This window comes from Myzus persicae, unplaced genomic scaffold, assembly GCF_001856785.1.
Source record: "Myzus persicae strain clone G006 unplaced genomic scaffold, MPER_G0061.0, whole genome shotgun sequence".
Taxonomy (NCBI): Eukaryota; Metazoa; Arthropoda; class Insecta; order Hemiptera; family Aphididae; genus Myzus; species Myzus persicae.
The window spans coordinates 80,048-105,893 of record NW_019103911.1 but is presented as its reverse complement, the minus strand read 5'-3'; the positions used below and the strand labels follow the sequence as shown (position 1 = coordinate 105,893).

The following is a 25,846-nucleotide window of genomic DNA, read 5'->3' as shown; positions in this document are numbered from 1 at the left end:
TCAAGGCGTTTCTATTTGCTCTTTTTCCCTTCGTCGCCAACTCTATCAACAACGATAAATATAAATACATATAATATATGTACGCATAAATATTATATTGTGACAACGTCTTGTGAATTAATTTCAGTATTTAATGTTCCGTCAAAAATTATTATCCCCGGTTTTAAATATTATCTCCACGACAAATAAGCTCCCAAAACTGGGTATAAATATTCTGGGGAGTTTGGTACATCATCGTCCGTAATAACCGAATAGCTGCATGTAGCGAAATATATCAGCTGTATATATAATTGAACTATTTTTTTATATACTAATTAACTCAAAATTAAATTAAAAATCAAGCAATCAAGTAATCAATCAAGGACAACCTGTCCCAAGTCTTCAAAAAAAGGAAAAAGTAAATATTACTTTATTACTATAGATAAACGTAATACATGGTTTTTCATAAGTTTTTCAAGCTCAAAAAAAAAAAAATTAAATACATCGAAAATACATGTGCACAATATTTTTTTATACGCGTTTGAAGTTCAAATGTTTATTTTATACGATTGGATATTTATACGAAAAATAACTATTTAAATTTACACATTTTAGATATTTACTTGTATTAAAAAAATTGTAACCATAGAAACTTGAAACATTCAACTATTACCTACTTAAATAATAACTTTGGATACACAATTCATTTGTTTAAGTATTTAGACTAATTTGAAACTGTTTGTATCACGGACCTATTCATATATGTTCTACTTGAAGTCAATATTGCATTGTATAATGTTTATCATAATATATGAATATATTATCATAATAATCTATCTACCTATATAAATTAATAAACGTTTGCATTATTGAAAACTGCTAAATCAATTAATTATAAATTGTACACAGATATTCCTTGAGACTCGTGAAGTGTTCATAGTTGTTGAACCCCTGTGGTTATAAGGGTGTTCCAAGCATATATTTGGTTTTTCCTCACGGAAATCGAAAGGTGTTATGCTTATATACAGGGTAACCATTGTGAATAAGTTAACAGAGCGAGATACACCGACTCCGATTTACCCGAGAACTGATGTATACTTAAACCAAAGTATATCAATGTGACCGTTATTAGATTTGTTCATTTTTTCTGAGAAGAAGTCGAGTTATTATAATGTAATTACATTATAATAACTAGACTTATATTGAAAATACTTATACTGAAAATATAAATATAAATTATTATTAGTAAAACAAATAAATGATAAAATATCTTTAGGGATAGAGGTGACCTACTGAATCAGAACCGTTTTGCATACATATGTAATCATTTATCATTAAATTCAAATTTCGTCAATATCGTCAAAGTACACTTGAACAATATTCTACAAAAGAGTGTCTTTTACAGTTTTTGAAACTAAGTTGTTTTCATGACCAGCTACAAAGCATTTATGAACTTTTTCTCAAGTTAATATTATTATAACCTTATGTCCGCATGTAATAACACAAGCTCAGAGATAAAAATTACCTAACCTACCAATAAACATTATAAAATGAAAAAATGATAACAGACATTGTTATTTTGTGATAGTGTGCAAAAGGATTGTCAAAAAAAACTTAACAGGTTATTTATATTTAGAATATTTATTAATATAAAATATTATGAACGTTAAAAATTCAAAGTAACATTATAAAATTAATGTTTGTGCATGCATACATTTAAAAAATACGTTTTTATAATTTTGTAAACATAATTATTTTTTTACTCTTCATTGCAGATTTATTATTCATTATTTCTATTTTGTTTCAGTCCATACACTCTCGTGGATTTTTAAATACTTACTATGACCATATTAACCAATGACATTTATGTAATGAATCATCATACAATTTTTTCTCAAAATAACAATTTTAAATTAATGTATAACCCAATATTTCTTCATTTAAATATTACAGGCATATAATATCATCTCTCACTTCTTATAAAAATGATGTGACTACCTACATTTTGAAAAGTAGTGTAACCTTAAGGTGGTTTAAGTCCATACGCCATACAGTGTCGTGCCTTTTTTCTGACATGCATATGGAAAATAACAGCTCCTTATATAGTTTCTGTCGGTAATCTCCAGATTGTCATTTTGATGAATGAATTATCACATGCGTCGCAAAAGCACTGTATCTCATAATCATTAATTATACTATTTCTATTTATTGCTTAAAGATTAAATAGATTTCGTTAAAATACACTTTACCTTTTTAATATACGAAAATATGTGTAAAGTGATAACTGATTATTAAAATGTAAAAACTATGATTTTAATATAATAATAGATATATTTTAGATTATCATAAATGATAAAGCATTATTAAACAATCAAATAGTTTAATAAAATGTTTATCTTGGCAATGTTCGATGCACTATTGTCCGTCAAGGTGACGGTCTATCGACCGTGAATCTCTGTGTCTCATGACTAGCTATTTAAACTAATAATATACATTTCGTATAGTTGTGGGTGAAAGCTATTAATACCGGGAGAACTTATGTTGGTATTTTTATTGTTGTGCTATTGTTTTACTTTCTTGTTTGAAATTTTAATTTAAAATTATAGTGAACATAAAAAATAATAAAAGGCACATTTCCAGGTATAGCTGCTAGTTAATATATTAATATTCAATTAATATAACAAACACTTAAGATAATTAAGTTATGTTTTTTAGAGGTTAACGCATGCTAAATAATTGTTTTTATTCTTTCAAAATTATTCTCATGCTTTTAAATTTGTGTCAAATTATTATTAAACTATGTAATTATATTATAGCTTTATAGCAGAGTATCATGCAATTACTTTTTAATTGCATTTATATATTTTTATTTTATAAATATATCTATCCATCTATTTTATTTGAACTGGAATCAATTTCTTGTGATCATTGAAAAATAATTGCAATTACAACTTAAAAAAATTATTAAAAAATATTCTTCTTAGAAAATCATACCCACACAGATAAATCTAATTAAACATTTTTATTTTTGTACACAAAATAAATAAAATTAAAATATGAAAAAGCATATTGTATGTAATGTAGTAAATAGTATATCATAATATAGCATATGAAATGAAACGACTCGAATCTTTTAAGAGAAGACCTAAAACTCAAACAGATTTTTTCGTCATGTAATTCAGATACATCAGACAAATTTTAAGGGTAATATGATATTTTTTATGGGTAGGTATACTTCTTCCAGAAAAATAGTACTCCCTCCAATATTAATGGTTATTATCTGGGCATCTCTCATATATATATAATAGTGTGTTGACAGATATTGTGCTATTGGCGGCGGCGGACGTGATTCAATGGTACGCCAATTATTATTACGTTGTTGTTATAGGTGAAAAATCGTGTTAGTGAAAACAAAAAACCCGAATAGTCCGTCCGTAAATCACATTAAACGCATTCAATTTTTTTGTTTTAGATTTTAACGTTTGGGTCCGCTTAGGAAAGACCAGCCGGATAAAAGGAAACGGAAATTTAGGCTTTTTCCGTCAAATAAAATATATTGGTTTTACTCGGAACCCGATTTTTGCGCAAACGAATACATATATATATATATATACATATATTATAATGTGTTTGCGTGTATATTTGTATATCTGTTTACGGTTCGTACGTTTATTGCTCAAGTTTACTACCCATGGTGGAGGCACCCGTTTTAAAGACAAACAAAACTACAAACAAAAATCCGGTCGAAAAATAAAGACCGTGCGCGAATAATATATTTTATTAAGCGAGAGCTGATGTTGACAATTCGCCCAACGACGTTTTGTCCGTAAACTTTTCGCATAATTTATTTTGCGACGATCGGAGATAAACGCGGTCCTCAGGCGAACGAAAGGTCTGGACCAAACCTACATTGCATAATTCCGATAACCACAAATATATATATATATGTCCATTACAATGTCGTTGTAGTTATATATATATATACGTATGACATGCAAATAAACGTTAATTTCCAATTATATATTCGTACCCACCCAACCGCAGCCTACTATCAAGAATTTAATATCTTACAGTGACTTTTGTAGATACCAAAAATAATTGTAGAATATATACAAAACGTGTTCAAAAATGGATTTGATTTGAGTCTAAAATAAAAAAAGTATAAAGTAATAACAGGTAGCCGATCTGAGTCGATGAATTGGTTTTTTTCTTTTGTCGTGTTCTCTAAAGATTTTTTACTGAGCTGGAAATCAACAACCAACAACTACTGCAGCCATGGCGGGGACAACACATTAAATACTCTGAACTGACATTTTTATGCTATAGGTATTTGTTTTGAAATGTTGTGGAAAGTGCTTATATTAACAACAACAAAAAATCCATAATTATAAGAAATTAAATATTTTTTTTCACTTTTTCTAATCGTTTTTCAAGTTTTGTTTACCTAACTTAACCTACATTGTTTATTGGCTGCATACTCATTTACAGTTATCCCAGATCTCTGATGGTCCTGCATTATTATGCCGCCTAAAATGTTTTCACGACAATACCGCGACCGTCGGTAAACACGTTTAGTCTCCTCCTACTACCCTAAACGAGCTTAAAGTTGTATTAGCCATAATATTATTATCGTTGCATCGGCGGCAGTGTAGGCGAGTATAATATTCAGTTTCAGCGGGTAAACACCACTCCGATTAGCTATACACATATTATTTTAATACTCTATAATTGGTGAACGCCACAAATACCTTTATTATGCCTTCGTGTCTGCACTGCATTTTTAATTACTGATTGTCATCGTCTCTTCTGCAGTTCTGCGGATCGGATGTGCAATATTGAAAATAGCGCATTTTATCCGCACAAAACAATAGACTTTCAGAGTTATTGTTTGAAAATGAAATTTATTATCAACTATTATTTGTCGTAGGTAGGTATACTTACTTATACTTACAATATTGATATCATTATCGTACAATATGAACAAGACAATATTGATATTATTAAGAATATATTTACTCACTGACAATATTGATATATGCAACTACTTACAAAACTAAGGTTATGAAAAACTAGATAATATGTCATCGTGCAAAACAATATGCACATTTTGGGTATGTAATACCTTTTTTTGTTTATGTATCCAATTATAATATGTTTGTAATAATATAAGTTGATTATTACAAAATTCTTGTAATTTTATCTAGTATTATGAATTTCAATATGTGAAAACGTTTTAATATATTCTCAAGTATACTCAATATTCTCCACTATTCGGGTCTACAAAGCAAATTTCATTAAAAACCAGTACACACGCGATGGTATGTGATCAGGCTCGAGTGAACACAATTCATAGAACTTTCAAATTAAATTGTTTTAAATAATTGTTATAAAACTACATCGAACCGTTTGGTTTAATCCCTTAGCTTTTAAATAGTTCTGAGTATTTCATAATTTGCAAATGAATGAATATATTTTCCCTTTATTAATAATATTTTATTAAATAATATTAAAGGAATCAATTTCACAGAAGGACAGACTGTCCAAGCCTTCACTTGGTTTCGATCCTTCATTCATTATTCCAGTCAAGTTTTAGAAACCCGCCTACGGATCAGCGTTTTTCTGAAATTTACCGAATCACATTTACTCAATTTATTCTGTAAGAGATTTTAACGATAAATTGCGTGAAAATGTTAAACATTAAGTTTATCTCGGGATGGAATTGGATAGGACATTTTACATGGAAAATACATCTAGAATAGAGTGCCAGATAAGATAAAACGAGAAAAAAAATATTTTAAATTGACTTTGTTTTCCCACAAGGACTGGGAAAAGTCTACAATATACTGCGCATGCAGTGTGTATAATAATATCATAATGTTGAACGAATTGAAATGATAGAATATCTCCAATTTATCATTATTGTAATGAAATATGCTGTATTTATATGTACACTGCGATAGGATAATCACTCAGTAAGTAGTGTCTGTCTACTTATATCCTATGCTAAAGATAATGTAATTATAAAAATAGCTCTTCCCCCTTTAATATATCATATTAGCTGAGTCAGAAAAAAAACTTGGAGATACAAAATATCCAACTGTTATTATACTAATTGAATTTTAAAAAAACCTTACACGAATTTTATTCAACTCTCTATGTAATCTAAAATATAATATCATATAATATGTCAGACAATTTGAATAATGTTTTCATTTCGCTAGTCAAGCAAGCCGATAATAATCTCGATTATACTTTTAAAAATGCAAATAATGCAAATATTTTTCAATTCAACTCAAGACGTTGTATTGTCGCCGTGTAATAAGCTAATAAACCGTGTATAAACCATGTTCATGATATTGTAAGATTAAATTATTTTTAAATGAGTATTTTATTACCACGTATACTATTATTATAGTACATATTATTAATTAATTTATACATAAAGCCAATGAATAGTTAGATAATATTATTATGGAGTACGTCATGATGTGGGATCTTGTTTAGAAACATCGACAATAATGTCTGCAGTAACATTAGTTGCTGTAGTGCTGTATCGATATTATTAATTACTATATATTTGTCTATGATTAATCTTTCTGCCATGGTCATATATATGTAGCCATATACGAGTATGAATTCAATTTTCAAATACAAAATATTATAATATTTTAAAGATCCGTAGTAAGAGTGTTGTACAAAATTATTCATAATCAATAAGTAATAACTTTACTTCACTGTGGTTATATTACACAAAGTTTCTGAGATATTTAAATTAGTTAAACAGTTATGTATCATAACACTGTAAATATGATATTATATAAATAATAATAATTATAATAATTATTATTATTTAGGTACAAACATTTTTCATTTTAACTAATTAAATAACAGTTATTCCAAGTTAACAATGTTTTGAGGTCAATTACATTTTTTATCAACATTTTTAAATAATAATAATAACAGCACACATTGTAATTATGTATGTATTTATATTATATGATAATTGAAATTTATATAGTACGTACATACATTTTCGGAGGTAGAAACCTCGATAAGTCGAAAAATCACATTTCCTTTGAATTTCGACTTATCAAGGTCCATTGTGTATCTAAATAATAGTTATGTGATAACTGGTGAGCAATTCTTAAGGTCAGTGTATCGACCGGACATACTGTGTAGTCGTCACATAGTCTATAGGGTATAGAGTAGGCAGTATATGAGGTAAAAAAAAAAAAACCGCTCAGAGTTTACAAAGAATTCTGGCCAATTTCGTAGGGTTTACTCGAACTGCTTTCAGAACTAGTGTGTATACATTATATTATTATGTACACACATATATATATGTATATATATATATATATATAAATACACACATTTACAATACACATATATAATACATATGCTATCTGGCAACCATGTATGTGATATAACGGTACTGTATAATAATAATACACGCACTCTATACAGTAAACATCTAATGTTCCTTTATTATGTACACACAAAGTTTTTTCCTCCGCGATATCAAGTTGTCAACGGTATGTCTGAACTTGTATCGCAATAAGAGGTATAAGATGTGCGTCTGGTCATAACATATATATGTTAAAGTACTATTTTCATTTATGTAGATTTATATTCTCAAAGGATAACATCAATTACTGCGATTTATTATTATTATTACTATTATTGTTATTACTGTGCTGGAACCGTAATTACATTTTTCCTTCTTATTTTCATTTCAGTCGTTGATGACTTTATGAATTCGTCTCGTCCGTTCTCAGAGTGCCTTAATGCGACGATAGACATAAAAGATGCATTCCAACTTCGGCTCCTCTTATTTTTACCTTGAGTAATGAACATGTTTCCCTTATCTATCCAACACTATGTATAACGTCGCCCGTATTTCAAATAACGAATAAGTAAAATATGATTAATATTATGTCCATGTGTTTGGTTCATGATTGTCCCAGGAGCTATATACACGAACTGTATTTATAATTATACTTTATGAACCATTACATGATATGCATACAATTAAAAGTGTTAAGATTTAGATAAGAAATCATATTTTGATTATTTTGTAATAATGTAATCTTAAACACGTGGTGCCCACTTATTAATCAAGACAATAACGACCAAATACACTGTATATTTTACAGATCTACTATAAAAATAAAATAGATACCCTTATTTCTATATCATGTCATAATATAGATTGTCCGTGATATTTGATTTAATTAATATGAAGTATGAACACACAACAGTTATCATATACAATATTTATAGTATCAAAAAATGAATATTTCTGTACACTTTAAACCATACTATGTAGCAAGCGCATTATCCTGGAGTAATGGTTGTTTTTAATTGTGGACAACAGCCGAAAGTTGGTATATTTGATGTACAATTTTTTTTTTTTATGTTCAGTACCTGGTTTACTGTATATATTATAAACCAATTCTGAATTTAGAAAAATCGTGTGAAAAAAATTTACTCAGTATATTTGTTATAGATAATTGATATAGTTAATAGTTAAGCATGGTTTACATCAAATAGGCAAAAATTACAAAAATGTCATGTCCTTTTGACCCGAAAACTATAACGATTTTAAACAAAACACATTAGCAGTGCACTATAATATTTCATAGCTCTGTTCCATACGTCAAGTGATTTTTTTTATCTTAAATTATAAATCTATCAGACAATATGACGGAGAAAATATTATCAAGGCGAAAGGGTCTGAACATTACACAATGGAGGGACCTGTTTGAATAAAATTGATGATTCGCTTTGGTATGCTCACAAAGTATAAATATACCTTTTAAAAGAAATTTTTGATATGAAAATATTACGTGTTGAATATGATGCGTTTGAAGCCTGAACAACATATTCTTGTTATTTGTTACCCATATATGTAACCAGCTACCTATATTGTGTTATAACGAGATACAATTTAGAAAAGTTACCATAAAAAAAAAAAATTAGAAAAAAATATTGTCTTACTGAAATACAAATGCAATTAGTTTACGATTAGTTGTGAAATTGAAAACTTGAAAATAAGACTATTGAACTATTATACCATAACATCATAACATAAAAATACTATAGTATATATTATTGCTGATTAAAAATGAAAAATGATTGATCAAGAAAAATATATTTTTAAATAGAAATTTATAATTTGTAGACCACAATATGAAAAAAAAAATAAAAAGATGTGATGATGATACATCTAGGAAAAATACTTCAAAAGAAAAATATTAGGCATGGTTAAATTTTTGAAAAATATATTATAACTTTTTGATATACATTTAATTTCCATTGTTTTAATAGTATTTTGTAACATTTTGAATTTAAGAAAAGTACTTCAAATGCGTTAGCTGAAACTTTAATCGCGCATGTAATGATTGTTATACTTTTGTACAGTTGTACGTATAATCTGAATGAAGTGTACAAAATTAAAGTTTTATAAGTACAATTAATATCGAATTTAAAACTTGTTGCTAATAAGTTTTTGAAAAATAAAAAGTATTATATTTACAAATTTCTACCTGATTACATTATATTATACCCTGTTTTTTTTAAATATATCAACATATTTGCTGTATTAAATATTGATTTAATTATTTACATTTCATATTGTATAGTTTGTGATATGAGTAAGCAGGAGCTATACATAATAATACAAAATAAAAAACATTTCATTAAAAACCACAAAAGTTAATTAATGACAACAAAAATGTTCATGTAACAAATCGCCTTGAATATACGTATAGGGTGATTAAAAATGTATGATAACCCATTTTATTATATAAATATTCAAAATAATGAAAAATATATTATGTTAACGTTTTTTGATTTAGAAACATATATTATGATTTCATAATTTTTTTAATTGTTTACAATGGTATAGGGTGGGTTCGGGGGGTCATCTTTAAAAATTCAAATGGAAACCTATGCCTTTTTTTAAATAGCTCTCAAGCATAGAGTTTAGCTTTAATTAATGTAGTTTATGCACCAAAATATATTTTAAAAAGTCTTCTTATTATGTTTGCAAATAGTATAGGTTTTCATTCGAATTTCTAAAATTGAATCCCCAGCCCCCCTAAAATATTGTACACAAGTATGAAATATAGTATGAAACTATGAAATAACAATAGATGTTTCTAAAAAAAAAAACTTTTATACTATATAATTTTCTTTATTTTATATATTTATCATATAAAATGGTTGTAACATAAATTTTTAATCACCCTGTATATATATATACATATATATTGAACGCGTACACGCAACGAACTTAGGTACTTTTAATCTTTAACCACTAGTAAAATCCGATCAAAATTAAAACAATACAACGTGCATAAATACATATAAATCAGTAGTTTTTAATAAAAAAAAAACACGCATTAAAATATATTTGAAATGAGTTTAAGTTATTTTATAAATTCATTACCACAAATCCTTGGTTTTTTCGGTTTTGAATTCGTAATCTTTTTTTTTTACCATCGAGTTTCAAAATACATACTTCAGTGCCACAGTAGTCATCTGTATAGTTTAGTGCTGTACTGTATGTATTGTATACGTTAAGCCGGATTAGGAAGATTGATATTTTATCCATAATCCAATATAAAAAATGAATCTACGACCACTATTTAATCAAATATATAAATACCTCCTGATTGAACGTATATATTAGCATAAAATAATTTTTATTAGCCTAGCCGCATTTCTGTTTACTGATATATATATACTCAGACATATAGGAGACAAAAAAATAAATAGAATTTAAACGTTAAACGAAGGATAAAGAAGGATCAATATGTAAAGCTACTAGTATATAAATCTCTAATGACAAATATCTTTTTCACCTGACTTAGCTGGCAAATAGAATTTTCTTATTACACTTAACTGCACTGTATGAATGTATTTGTATACCAACACCGAGTACACTATAGCGTGATGCGTGTGTGTGTATTATATATTAGGTCGAAAACATTCGAACACATGCTCTAATGATAATAATAATATAATGTGACACACATATTTTACATAATAACGATTTGTGTAACGTTATGCCGTGAACGAAACACATAACCGTATAATATGCCGTGTATGGGACGTTATAAAAGATAAATAATAAAAAAGGGTGAAGTTGTCGAAATATACGCTGACCAAATATTATAATGTGTACAACTATATAACATGACACTAGAAACGAAACTACCGTAGAATAGTCGTCTTACAATTATATTATATAGCCCACTCGCTTTTATGCGATAACCTCGGCCCTTCGAGCACTCGACGAAACGCTTGGCTTGTGTGTCAGTTAAACTATGCACATTGGCGAAAAATTGAATATTTGTCTGCACACGTGCTCGACGGACCGTATACACATAATATTATGTGCACAGTAATAATATATTATATTACTGCGAAACTATTCGACCCACATCACTCGTACTACAGTCGTATACATATGTATGTCACACACGCGCCCTTTTCCGAGATTTCTACCTCAAAGTGTTTACGCGCGGAAACGATAGCATACAGCGCATACGATGGGAGTCGCGAAAGAGCCATTATGTATAATAATAATAATAATAATAATAATAATAATACCTATATATGGGTAGCGGAGAAAAAAAATCTTCCCATCGGTTTTGACAGAACACTTAGGCGCCCGACAACGAGCGAAAAGAGTGAAAAAAAATTGTTTGAAAAAAATATTAAAAATATATAGGCAATACGTGTATACAAGTAATATATGTTTAATAAAAAAAGTTACCTCTCCTTCGAACCGCCGAGGGTATACCCGTCGACGACGATCGCGCGCATACATCAAAATCGGGTTTACTACGAGAGACGTGGTTATTGATGTTCCCGCGAACGCGAACGTCGGCGGTGGAAATATTTTATATAAATTATCAGGGGGGGTTAATAATAATAAAATAAATAGTAATACATTATGATATGTGTGCGATGACGACACGTCGCCGTTCCCGTTTAGGATCCGTCCCCGTTTGCAGTGTAAAATGAGAAGTGGGAATCTATACGTACCAAGGTACGTATATATATATGGGTAAACGTCGAGAAAAAAAGAAACATTTATTCATAATATTAATCGTGCCGATCGATATTTTAAACGATCGGGATTTTTTTTTCCTCCCCAGCTCGTTTACTCCACGTGACAGTTTTACAAATGTATCCAATTAACGTGGCGTGAGCCGAGTCTGGACGGAACGCGAATCTATATACGTTCAGAGTATATATATACATATATATATATTATATATTATATGTACATATACATTTAGTAGGCGTAGTACCTGCCTGTACATCGGTGTCCGCAGACGAGAGACAAATCGTTAAAATACGGTTCACATTTGCATAAAATATATTATACATCATATACTTACGTGTTCGACGTGAATTTCGAGATATACTAATAATAATATTTAATAATATCATAATCGAGGGTAATACAGTAATCAAACACCTAGGCGTAAGTGAATTTCATAGGCGAGTATATTATATTATATTTGCGACATCGTCTGTTGCCCGGGATACAATAATAATAAAAATAATATTTTTATACAGAATAATATTCAAACTTACAATAATATAATGATGGTAGTAGGTGCATGCAGCATGCGTATTGATTTATAATACAAATTAATTAATGAAACTAATAAAAAATAAATATGTATTATACATACATACTAGAACTTAAAATATGACAATTAAATAACTAATTTATATATTATAATAATTAGGTACTCATTTAAAAATAACCATTTTATGTATAACCTAAGGATCATACAAAACAGGTCTAAGTCGTTTAAAAAGTTTCCACGCGAGATTAATGTATTAAAATAAATATCCTGTAAAATGTAGTAAGCAAGACATGTAGTCAGTGTTAATAGCAGATTAATTTAAACGATATTTATTTTTAGAATTAGTTACATTTCAATGAATTAAATTATGTAGCCGCTGAAAAATTTTTTTTACGTTTAACACTTTAAATCTACTAGGTATTTAAGGAAACTATATTTAAAAAAAAAACTTATATTAATATACCCTTCAAAATTACATTTTTTAAAAGATTTTATATCTTAAAAAAATCGTTTGGACGCTAGATAGATTCTGGTTTTGACAGATACTATCTGAGTGCCAAATTACAGTGGCATAGTCAATATAGGAACAATATAATATTTTTGAAGCTGAACAATCATTAAAATCACTACACATATGTTTTAATAATCCCAGTTTTATAAAAGATTGATTACGAATAAAATCAACATGATTTCCATAAAGGCATATGGTTGACATTTTTAACAATATTACTTATAATATACCAACCACTGATGATGCGGGCTACAGGTTATGTTTAAGGCTAAACTGTTGACTTCTGAAAGTTATATTGTATTATAATATGTGTTTGCTAATGAGTAATGAGTGACTTATTTCCTAAAACTATATTTGCCAAAATTAACAACGACCAATTCTCGTATATTACAATAAAAATATGCATTTATAATACTGCTTTCTCAGCATATGCGCTGGCACAATATAAAATAAATACCTATACATTTTATACAAAAAATAAATGCAAGCACACTTTAGCCTATAGTAACCTCGGTCGTTGAAGTGAATGGATCAATACTAAAAATAAAAATACAATATAATATATATAGGACTAAGTAACTATATTTTTTTATTTCTAACTGATAAATCTATTTTTCTCCTGCAAATATATGCACCTACCTATTATTTTAGATTTATCAATAAATGGTGAGATATATTTTCTGCGAATTCAATCGTGGTATCATATCAGTAAGTCGTACTTACAATATATATATTCAAAGCCATGTTTCAATTCAGTACACAGTCTTTCCGGGAATTCCTTTCGATGCTTCACAATCTCTTGGGTTTGAATCCCAGTATCAAAGGCAATGTCTGCAATGTTTCAGAAAATACATTAATACGATGAGAATAAGAAGTATTAATTTATTGTAATGAAACATATTTCAGGTATATGTAATGCATAAACACATTAAACATAATATTAAATTTGTGGTGTTTCCACTGAAAACCGCTTATAGCTATAGGCTATAATAAACTTAAGCCGCTATTATATGTCATATAATAGATGTGTACAATTTTTTCGAAATGAATCGTTGACGAGCGCCAAAAATTAAAGTTATGTCCTCTCAGAGTCTTGACGCCACTACCCATACTAACTGAAATGTAAGACGAATGTATCCAGTGGCATCTTCAGAATTTTTATATCGAAGATGGCTGATAATTTTAAATTATATGTAAGGAAGAAGAGAGACTTAACTAGAAACCCTCGTAAGTTTGGTAATATGATGGATAAATACAATTTTAAACTTTTGCAGCAACCTTTATACAAATTACGGTTTTAATACATCATGACATAATTCTTACGTAATACATTCATAATATAGGACACTGAAATCATTTTTAAATTTACCTGAAATCTCATTGAGGGCTGCAGCTACGACCTCTTCCCGCCATCTATCAACGCCACTGATTATGCATTTTAAATGTTATTGCAATCTGTTGTTGTTTCAGCGTTGGCGTATTTCCTAGACGGGCCGAGAACTCTTATGCATTAACCGAGGTACCGTGAAAACGCGTAAGTATTTATGCAACAATAATTATTGCAGAATTCCCTTGAAACAAACGATCCCTCACCCCTCCCTCCCTTGCATGCCGTGGTATTTACAATATAAATACGACTGCCGTTCCTTTTGCTCCACATGAACGGTTTCCACGTCAAGTATTAAATGACGACTGCCAGCTTTAGGTAGGTGCATAAAACTACAGCTGGGACGGAATTCGTCGAGAATCTCGTACCCGTTAAAACGGAATTATTTGTGTTTATATATATATATACCTATGATTGTTTTATACTGGTGGGTTCAAAATCCTGTGGTGATTTACCGGAAGTGGGGATAAAACATTTTAAGGAACGTGTTGGATAAGATCATGCGCATACGTATAATATAAATAATAATAACAATAATATCATGTACCTATAGCGTGTGCTCATATTGCTCGTTGCACCGCACTATTCCTATATACTACAAAGCTGGATAAGTCAGTAATTTTTTTTCAACTAGGTGGTTTAAGTTCGATTAATTTGATATAAAAATCAATTAAGTTAGGATTTAAGTTAGGGCCTACTTAAAAACTAATTTTTTTCATAGTTTAAAATATAGATTTTAAAAACTATATTCAAAATATGTAAAGCATTAAGTATAGGTATTATATAATAATAAATTATGTTAAATTAATAATTACCTTACTGCAACTAAAACTGTTAACTATTGGTGTTGAATGATGATTAACTAAATTGTATAGTAATTGATCATTTAATCAAATGTTTCAAGTACTGACCTTCATTTCTTAAAAATAATTATGCGGCAGTAGTGGTATAACATTCAATGGCACTACCAAGACCATAGATAATAAATGTCAATTTAAACCATCAAAATATATTATTATGATAATAAATGCAACTTTTATAGTTATGTCACAAAATACTATATATTTATCATTTATTTTGGCAGTTGTATGAAACATTGGAATTTTCGCAGAGATTATAAAAAACATTTAATGAAAGATTTCATGCATTTAATGATTAACTAGTCAAGTTAGAAAGTTATTTATGAATAAATATCAACTAGTTACATAATTTTAATTTCCTAACTAGTTAGTGCCAAAGTCTTCTCTATTGATATTATTTCTAAAATTATGCTGCAAGAAATTGATTTGGATAAACTTAGAATTTTTTGTATGGAATTGTCATTCCTATTGAAATTTGAACAATACTACTAACAGCCTTCATGCAAAAAAAAAATGCAGTACGTATTATAATAATATATCACGATGGAGCATAATAGTATTTGGATGAAAGAATATTTAAAAAATATATAGATTATTATTTATATTAAAGACAAGTTGTAAAATATTCACGAATCGTGAGTATGAAATATTTAGGTAAAAGTAATTTTTCTGCCTCTCTTTAGAATATAATTTATTTTAAAATGTTCATATTCAACTAACATCATCCTATAGTCGTACAAATCGTATTATTTAAATATTTAATATATTATTATAATGAGGAACTGAAGAGTCTGGTGCGCGTTATATGACTATACAATATAGCTACTTAACAATATTATATTGTCGTTGTTCTACACTGAAATTACCAAGAAAACGATTTTTAGGCTTGAAATCGAAAATTTTTTTTTAAATTTAGGTTTCTAACACCTGTATTTATGTTTTCCCGTATCGAGTTTGAATACCTGTGTTTATATTCTTCGGTCTCGAATGTATTGATTCTGTTTTCAATTGCTAATATTTATTTTTCAAATTTCGATCTTGTTATCTTATAAAGATATTTATTTTTAACGATTTCAATAGACCACACTAAGCCCGGCCTGGTGGTGATTACTTGTGGATATATCATCGCAATATCGGATCACCACGATTTTCGATTTATTTGTGTAAGTACTTATGAACTCCATATAGCCGTATACTGGCACTGTAAAGTGTATGTGCAACCATCGATCGGCTGGGATCACGTGGGTGTTACATCGAAGGATTAAAATAATTAAAACGTGCAGCGTTTACACATTTAACTCGATCGTGTGATCCAATACATTTCGGACCTGAACTGACCACACATACCGTAATTATATTATGGGAGTACATTTATAATACTATTTCTAGACTTAACATTTAAGCGGTATCGACACAGTCGTGCATATATTATTGTATCCATCGATGCCCACCCGCAAATCGTATTACATATAATACTACTGAGGGTATATTATAACAAACTTTTAGTTATTTTTTAAGGGTGGCGGAATAGTTTCAATTGAAATAATTTGAGTTAATGAGGGGGTAATTTAAACCCTGAATCTCTAAGACGAGATTATCCAAATCCAAAATGTTGGACTTTTTGAAACAGTTTAAGCGGGAAAACGGAAATAAAGGTATAACGATAAAGTTTAGACGGTCGGGAAAATCCTGGGGGGGGGGGGCAATAGGCCAGGTAGTCGTGATCCCGTGGATTTCACCTATGCGGCAACGAAGTCAAACCACTTGGGGGAGAGGGGGCACGATAAGTAACGGTCACCTATAGGGTTGTCAAACAGGCATTCTCTATTTTGATTCAGGGTTTACTGTAGTCGATAATGTGTAGTGGTACGCATCGAGCAAGTTTCAAGTACAAGTACGATAACGATACGTCTATACCATTCCCCAACCGAACACAATGTCACTCCGGCCTAAATGCTGTTCAATATCAAAGTTAATGTGATAAGATCGCCCGTGGCTCATTTTTTAACGTGTTCGGCAGTGCGGCGCGTCATTCGAGGGTTCAAATCCCGAAGGTACAGTGTATATTTTTTAAATTTAATTTTCGATATTTCTTCCAAGACCGGCCACAACCATTGTGGCAGCATCAATAGTTTGACTTTATGCTCTTTGATTCGAGTTGATCTTAGTTGAACCACCTAGATTAAATCTAGGACCATTATTGACACCTATTGATAGAAATCTTGACACTTGACATGTTCACACGTGGTTGAGTCAGGCCCGCAAGACAATATTATTGAATAAATTGAATTGAAATATTCAAAATTAACTATTCTAGATAAAAACAAGCTGAAAGCTATATTAAGGACACGACATGTAGGTTCATACGGTGAAAGAGCTATGAGGTTAAAAACGACTTCCTCTGCTAATTCGTTTGGCGGTGAATAATATTTTTTGTTGGTTCTAGTGATTACCGAACGATTGGAGTTTTATTCGGAGTATTATGTGATTAGAATAATAATAATATATATATAATACGTTACGGGAAAAGTATTGAATATAGGCAATAGGCATTCAATAGAATTTTTAAGCATATTTATTTATTGCAGCATACAATTGATACCTGAACATGACATATTGAACTGCATAAAATATAATTTTTTATACGCAAACATTTTTTGATTTGATATTAAAATTTCCCTTGGATTTGAACCTTGTCCATTTTTGGATTCCTGCTAGGTTGCTATTGTCCGTAAATCAAATTGATTTTGTGTTTAAACTTCGTCAATCGTTATTAAACTTTGTTTGGCATATTGAGAATTGAAACTTCAGGGCTTGAATATAAAGACTTTTAAAAGCCTTTACCACTATAACACCACCTAAGACATTTCGACCGTTTCTGTGATCTTTGCGTGTAACGGGCACTGGAACCTGAACCGTAGTGCCAACTTTTGCAGTTTTAAGTTTTTTATCTGACCATTTTTGAAATGCATAATTTATACACTCCCTATTTCAGGTTCGGAATTCAATAGATAGACCCAAAGTTATTGCTCATTATATACATTTTAAACTTTTCCTCCTCATTTTTATCATTCTATACCTATTTTATAGAAATCCAAAGTGATTTATAGAATGACAAATTCAAAAATTGATCGATAACATAATATATATTATAGTATTGCGTGTCTATATTGGGTTTTGTCCTTCGGGGAAAAACGTTATTGTAAATTTGTATATGACCGGTAATCGATATGGCGTATTAACCGCTGTGGTGTCAAGAAAAATCATATTTTAGATCCTTATAGTGGCACGACGAATGTGTTGATTTTACAATGATGAGTATTATTTTATTTTTGTATTTTTTTTATTTTTGTGTCAGTCATCACGGTTTAGGGCAATAAAAGTGCTTTGATTTTCTTTGACAGCAATTTTTCTTTTTTAAAAGTGAATCTTGTTTATGTATTCGAGAAGGCAAAATTTAAAATTCCCAATAGTTTTCAAAAGCATTAGGAAAAACTAATCAATGAAGAGGAAAAACGGGAATTTTCACTGAAAACTAGTTTTCAAAAAAATCAATTTTATATACATATTCCATAAGTTAATTCTATTAATTCATACACTTGATACAATTTTAAAAATATTTTGACTTGTTTTAAGCTGTTTACGGACATTTAAAATTTTAATTTTCTTTAATTTTTTTTTTTTTTGTCTATCTATAAATATCAATAAAATGTTATTAATTTGGTCAAAAAGCACGAAAATTTAATATAATGTCCTTGATATTTTATTACATTATCATTTATCAGTTAAGAAATAGGTAATTGTAGTTAAATTTTATTTAATAGTTAAGTATATAAGCACGTTTTTGTTTCGTAATCATTGACTAAACGTCTCAAATTGAAAATTGAAAAATGATTTTGAAGTTAAAAATGTATTAAATGATCAACTTTTGTAAATAAGGATTGAAAATGTAAAACAATATTCTACGTAAGTAATTAATTCGGTGACCAACAAATCTAAAAATAAACATATACACCGCTTTCCATATAATTATTTTAAGTTCAAACACAGAAGAAATTACATATTATTACAAATAATAACGATTTCAGTCATTTTGTTGTAATATGGTTCCAAATCAGCCAAATGTTACATAAGTATACTTATATTATATTTTTCCAGCATCACTGATAATTTAAAAATAATATTATGAATAATCTTAATTTATTCAACTTACCGACTACAGTAATAAAAATAAGTAATAATAATATAAAATATTCTAGACTGCCATACCCTCTCCTCTCAGAATTGTTTTTCGTATACAATGATATTATATCTTTGAATACAAATTTAATACCATCCATTACTGCAACTTTCTTGGGCCTGATACACAGCAAAGCGACATCCGCTTATCCGCTTTTTTTAATATCGTTTCAGCCATATTTTTAGATGCTGTCGTTTGCTATTATGAGCAGTCGGTCCTGTCAAAAGGTCGTATTATATTCATACTGTAATAAACAGAGATTTCAAAGAAAATAATTACCGGAACGCTTGTAGTTCATAATATTATAATAATATTATATTATGATGCGTAGTTGACTACTAAACGATGCCGGGTGACGCGCCCCCATACACAAAAAATAAAAAATAAAAACGTCAAGTAGGTGTACACATTATATTATTATATTATGTGACGTGTAACTTCAATGTGTCAGGTGATGGGTATACTTTTCAAATAACTAGAACCCGACAAGTTTTGGTCGATAACCGTATCCGAAAAGGATGCCAAGTCGAGTCCGGGGGTCGTTAGGCCAGTATAACTCAATTATGTCCCTATGTATGCGCATAGTTCGGATCCAGTATGGAGTTCTGTGTAGGGTAGAAACTGTAAATAAAATATGACGTGTAATTTGTAACGTGATGAGTTATACTGCAATATTATCACATTAAACGCGTTTAAAATAATCCAATATTTTAGGCATATCGTAGTAAATTATTTTTCGTTTTAAAAATGTCCACACGCGACGGGAGGTGGATCCGCTAATGGTTCTCGGAAAAGCCCGTCAGTCAAATGCATAATAATAATATCATAAAATTGATTGTAATAGGTATTATAGTATTTTAAAGTTGAATAACGATTGAGTTTTGCCAGCCGGAAACTTCGGCAGTATCTTGATCCGGGAAAGGTAGCTCATTCGAGTAGTCTTAACTACTATTTTTCCCTCCATCGCACTTGTTATTATAATAAACTATTATTATTATTACTTATTATTTATTGATTTAGACGAGTGGTGGTGGCCCAATATAACAATATAGACTAATTAATAGTATGAAACTTTTACACAAGATTTTAGTTGTTAAACAGTTTATGATACCAATAGTTTAATATGATGTTCAACATGATGTATGAAATCATTAATAGTTACATATTATAGAGAAACATAAATATTTACTTATTTACTAATATGGTACATAATACATTACACAATATTATAGTTGTTAACAGTTTCAGAAAGTAAAGAATTTAAATATTTGTATTAAAAACATTAATACTTAATAGTTATATATATATAATACGTATAAGTTAAATATGAGTTGCATAAGCTTATATCAGATCTAGGTGGAAAATAAACAAAACATAAGGTTAGTGAGTGGGTCTTAAAATTAACTTTTACAAATAGCTGTTTAATCGAGTTATTTCGGAGTGTTGACATTATTATATTGTTATGTTGTGTTTTCAGCGATAGCGGCGGCGGTAAGGTTCATATGATACGACGTCTATGATATATATAATATATAATATATATATTATGTATATATTATGACCGCAACCAATCATTCTCTCGAGTATCTTCACGTTATGCAATTGTATCTTTTTAGAGTCTACTGGTAGATTTGGAAATTCTCTATTATCTAGCCTGTTATACCTACGGTTGGCACTAATCGCAATTCGCATACTATTTATTATAGTCACGAGTATTTATCTCGTACTATCGGATACATGGCCGTACGACTATATTATTATAAATAAACCAATGACTTTTATGCAATTATAAAACTTAATTATTAATTTGTGTCATAAACCTTTATGAATCGTTATGTTTCGAACTGACGACAACAATTTTGTTCTGGATATTTGATGATTATTACATACATGTTTTTGGACATTTCTTTTCAAAATTCGATATGTATTTCATATTTATGTGAAATCAAATTTTATACAGTTTTTAATACTTAGGTAATAAAGGTTTGAGTTGATGTAGAAAATCATTAGAAAATTCTTACACAGTGAAACTGTGATGTGACGAACTTCCATTGAACGACATTTTTGGTCTAAGGAAATTAAAAACTGGAGATTATATTTAATCTCATTATGTTTGCATTTTAAAACGGATCGTTTTTTTTCTGTTTTATTCATAATATATATACACTACCCACGTCGAGCCGTTGCCGCGTTATTCGAGTTGCGTCGTTTATCCCCTTTGTCCGAGAGTTGAGACGCGCTCAAGGCCGTCAAATACGCCAAAACCGTTAGGCCACAATAAGTATATTATGTTCTTTCACATATCCCTGCCGCCGACAGATCGCACGCTCGCGCGTTGTATGCTCGGACATCGTGTGGGTACTCAATACTCATATAACTATGTAAGTGTATACATCCACACACGCACACACACGCACACACACGCACACACACGCACACACACGCACACCTACGTACTATGTAATGGCCATGTAGGAAGTAAAATGTAAACTGACCGCAGTAAAAACACAGCTAGTATCTACCTACACGTAAAAACATCCGATAATCGATTTCCGAAAAACGGCGGAACTGAGTGCTATACATATGTAGGGCCACGCAGTGTACGTATATCCGTTTAATGCGCTGTGCCGATTGAAACCGCTCCTTAGCTCACATGGACTCGACTATAAACTATTATTATAGTCGTTGTTGTTGTTGTTGTTGTTGTTGTTGTTGTTGCTGTTGTTGTTTTTGCTGCTGTTCTCGAACATAGTGATTTTATTTATTACACACTATAGTCGCAAGCTTTGATACACTACATTTATGTGTATCTATACAGTAATAAACTTTCATTGTCAAACTGCACAAACCGAACACCTATGCAATTTTGTTTTATTATTATTATACGAGTTTTTCACCTGCGTTATGTTGTTTGGAAATCATGGTCAATTTCCACACAACCATGATTTCTGAATATATAGGTATATAGTTTGAAAAATAAAGTATAAGGGACCAGATCTGAAAGATATATTATGCAAGTACGTATAGGTATATTGGTGTACAGTATACCTACTGTAGGTGTAAACCTCCTTGTTTTTATGATATGAGCCATAAATGCAGGGTTTCAGCCGTTAGCCATTAGACGTCTACTTAGTCAAACGGATTTTGTGCTCTTGTATGTTAGAAAGTATTAAGTTTGGACTCCGAACGTTTAAAAACGTTCCAAAGTTTAGTTATTTTACAGGGGAATCTGAGCAAACCATCGAGAAACTACAGGCTTACTTTTTTTACAATAACATGTGCAATTTTTCTTTAAAGTTATAGCGGTTACGCATGATTAACTTCTTAAAGTTAAGTTAAATTAGGTAAAAGTTTAGCGGTCTATTTTAAATTGAATATGCCTTCCTAAATTATAATAAATATAACAAATAGTTATTTTTAATTTTTAAAAATATGTAATACTTTAGATAAAGTCTTCATATTACTGTATATTACCGTATTAGCCAGGTACCTATATCACTTTTGCTAAAAATAAATAGATTTCAAGAAGAAAATCCGTCACTTATATTATTTTTTTTTTGTTAATCTTTATGGTAATAGTATGTATCAAAATGTATGAATAAAAGTAAATCAATAAATCAAAAATAATAAATAACCCTATATGTATAATATTATAACTTGAATGTTTATAATTCAACGTTATTTTTGATTTGTTATAATTCAACATTTACCGGTTCTAATTTAATTAACTTTATTGTTAAAAATTACTTTCGTTTTCCTAACAATAATAAAAATAATAATTTACCAACTAATTAAAAATAAAAACGAATGAGTGTACAATGTTCTAAACTGTTGTTTTTTTATTTTTATTTGGCCTTTTTCAAACTTCAATAAAATGTTATGCACTTTAAACGAAAAATGTTATGGACCCTCTGATAGTTTCTGTTATTTTAACAAATATTAAAAATAAGTACAATTTTTTGTTGATAAAAGTAATGAATACCATTGAATACTAAAATAAAATACTTTTGTATAAACAACAGAATACGATTATCAGACAGTGTAGTCAACATAAACGTATTTATAAAATGCAAAAATGTAACTTGTACTAGTGAAATTGTATTAAAAATCAAAAACTTGGAAAAAAACAATCATCAATATCTTGTATTTAAATTTAAGAGAGTCTGAAACAAAATATGTTTAACTAGCGTACTATTTAATTAAGGAGATTGAAAAATAATATGTAAATACACAATAATTTGAGCGGATATACACCGTGGTAATGAATATCCAACAAATGACCAATTTGTACTTCAATTTCCGTAAAAAAACTCAAACCTACAAAGTGTATAAAAATGATATAATAATACTCAAAAATCAAAATCAAATTTCCATACTTTACGTTTTTAAAATTATAAAATACTTTCTAATCCAAATATTTAGTACTTAATATAAATTAAATTTAAAATTTAAATAAAATTAGTCTTAAACGTTTAACTCAGACTAATTTATTTTACGAAAAAAACAAAAAAATAATAAATATAACTGATACTATTAAATTATATTATTGTTGTATGTTGAAGAAGTACATTTTTATCGATTTAAGTGTTACAAAATGTTTAAAAGGAGCAATACAAGATACAATAGAGTTACAAGAACCATACTTAGATTTTACTTACTCCGGTTACTCCTTAACTTGATTAACCGATAAAAACAAGAAATTAATTAATTACATTTTTTATTTATTAATATTTTAAATTGACTAAATTATGTATTTCATAATATATTATTGTGATGTATGAGTTCAACGTTCAACAATGGCATCAAGACAAATATACACTTACTTATCAATTCAGGACAATATCAATTTCATTATTCTTTGCGTTTGACCATCTAAAAACAACAGATGAGAAAACAAAAACATTGAAAAATAAGTGAGTTAAAATATAAAAATATATTAAAATATGAATAGGTTCTACCTAGTCATAAAAATAACGTAAAAGTATAACACTGTACATTATATTATTAATAGTATCCAAATACATTTAAAATTGATTGATGAAATTATAATTTGTAATTTTATACAGAAAGTTTATATATCTACCACAATCTCATAGTTCAACAAGTTTGCAATTTTTTTGGTAGAAATACAGTATTTCAAAGATAAAGTTAATTAATAGCTATGCATTTTGCGAAATCAATAGATTGTTTTAAAATTATCTGAGGGAATTGATACCTGATGTACCTTTGCTCTCAATAAATAAAGGTCTGGCGTAATTGATGAAATTCAAAACAAATAAATGGTTTATACATTCAATATTTATACAACTATTTTTTTATAACTTATAAAAATTTAAAATTTCTTTTTTTTTCTGACCCAAAATAATATATTTATTTTATCTGTCGTACCTTACTTCCTTTCAGTGTTTTTTCGAACTGTATTTATCATACGTTTGAAATAAATTAACCTGCATGACTGTCATAACCAAAAAAGTAAAGACTGGATACTGAGGATTAAAATCACTTGATAATACGCCTAGTTCGATTCTAAGTATACCAAGACTATTAATAAAAACAACGCTCTCTGATGAAATTGATTCTTCATAGGGGAGAATTAAAAGAGATGGTGTATTAGTGATACATCATATTGTTTTATTTGACTTACCGTTAAACAGCTCTCAACTCGAATCATTAAAACAGTCAATAATACTTTGTGATAAACACGACTCATATGATTTACCTTCAATCGTGATTGTTAATGATGGATAAAAGATAACTAACAGACGTCAGTAATAAGTGAATGATAATGTATGACGATTGGTGGAAACATATCCATATACAATTATTAACATGTTATGTGTGTGGTTATTATGTGGAAATGTGGAGTTCAGAACTCAGTTTTTTTTGTGACGGCCTGGGTACGGCAGTGTGGTGAAATTATGTGTGTGCAAAAAGACCATAACATGGACCCATATTAAACTTCTCGACAGTAAAAATGTTCGTTCTGTTGAAAACATTGAAATAAATAAAAAACAAATAGTTTTAAATAAAATTTAATCAAATATTTTTAGTAATTATGACGGTAATTATGACGGTAATTGATTTAATTTGTAAATCCTTTTTTGTATCATAAATTGTATTCAGCCAATTCACTTGTGTTGATTTTAACAAAGGGTAACGTCAGATATTGTTCGAAAAATTATGTTCCGTAAAAGTAATTAATAAACGAACGTTATACAGTATGCAGTCATTAAATGAAAGCTTCAAACTAAAATT

At 29.1% G+C, this 25,846-nt stretch overlaps 1 protein-coding gene across 2 annotated transcripts in view; it reads left to right on the top strand.

Moving 5' to 3' along the window:
* The window catches only part of LOC111036230 (protein artichoke), a 114,280-nt gene that overhangs the window by 39,056 nt on the left and 49,378 nt on the right, over nt 1–25,846 (top strand). Inside the window, exon 3 of one of the 2 annotated variants that reach the window (XM_022318193.1) lies at nt 14,575–14,638. The exons of the other annotated variant lie outside the window; for it this stretch is intronic. The gene's annotated coding sequence lies outside the window, so the exon portion shown is untranslated. The remainder of the gene's footprint in view (nt 1–14,574; nt 14,639–25,846) is intronic. 2 annotated transcript variants of the gene reach the window in all.